Raw genomic sequence first — 1,532 nt, 5'->3', positions numbered from 1 at the left:
AACTATTTCTCCTTATACAGAAATTAGATAACTATAATGTTTAAAATAAGATTATCTGCTTCCAAAATAATTCAAAATAACCCTTAATACAGTAGTGATAAAATTTCCATTTATTTTGGACTTTATCTATGCATGCACCAAGCAGACATAATTGCAAGTTCATACTTTTTCTTAGCTCTTCCAATAACTTTGTAATATTTTTCTCATCACAGAAAACAAATACCAGATAAGAAGCCAAAACAGGGATTATTTATTTTGACTCATGATAAGGGATATAGTTCATCATATTATGGAAAGAGTAGCTGTAATTGGACTAATCATGGGAGGAGCTTATGGCTGTGGCACCATACTTGTTCATTTCTTGACTGAGCAGGAAACAGAGAGATTGGGACTGTAGCATTTATCAGGGTGTCTTATTTTTCTTTTCTTTCTTAGTTTCCCCACCTCTTGAAACAAGCTGGAGAAAGGGAACTCAATTGAGTAAAGGCCTTCATCAAGAATGCATGTAGGCACGTCTGTAAGACATTTTCTTTATTAATTTTTGATTTGGCATGGCCCAGACCATTGTGGTTGCTGGAACCCTTGGGGATGAGTGTGGCTATATAAGAAAGCAAAAGGAGCAAGCCAGGTTAAGGAAAGCACCATTTCTCTGCGACCACTGTCCCAGTTCATTTTATAAAGCCGCAATTACTCAGAAAAGTAAACCTAATAAAGACTAACTTTCCTTATAGATTCAAAAGTACTCAATAAAATGACTCACAAACACAAGATATTGACCTCAAATCTTTCCTTATGAAGATGATAATGGAGGTAATGAATAAAATCCTTAAACAAATACAGGAAGATACAGCCAAACAGATTGAGGCTTTTAGAGAGGCCATGACAGAGGAATATAAGGAGGAAATGAAGAAATCATGGGAAGAAATTCAGGAAAAGGGAATCAATTGAGTGAAGGAAATCAAAGAAATCAGTAAGACAGTTCAAAATCTGAAGATGAAAATAGAAACAATGATAAAAGCATGAATTAAATATAGCCTGGAAAGAGATAACTTAGAGAAGAAAGCAGGAACTGCAGAGGTAAACATCACCAACTGAATGCAAAAGGTGGAGGAAAGAATTTCAGGTATAGAAGATACAATGGAAGAATTTCATGCAACCATCAAAGAAAATGTTAAATCAAAAAAAATTCCTAACACAAAATATTCAAGAAATCAAGGACACTATGAAAGATTGAAACCCAAGGAAGAATAATAGGAATTGAAGAAAGTGGAGATGCCCAGGTCCAAGGCCCAGAACACATTTTCAACAAAATCATAAAAGAAAATTTCCCCAATTTAAAGAAAGAGGCCTGTAATCATACAAGAGGCCTACAGAAAACCAAATAGAGTAGGCCAGGAAAGGAAATCTTCCCACCACATAATTATCAAAACAATAAATAGTCAGAACAAAGTAAAATATTAAAAGCAGCAAAGGAAAAAGGCCAAGTAACATATAATGGCAAACCTACCGGAATCACACCCTACTTCTCAGCA

This window comes from Acomys russatus, chromosome X, assembly GCF_903995435.1.
Source record: "Acomys russatus chromosome X, mAcoRus1.1, whole genome shotgun sequence".
NCBI classification, from domain to species: Eukaryota; Metazoa; Chordata; class Mammalia; order Rodentia; family Muridae; genus Acomys; species Acomys russatus.
Note: the sequence above shows the minus strand (reverse complement) of the source record.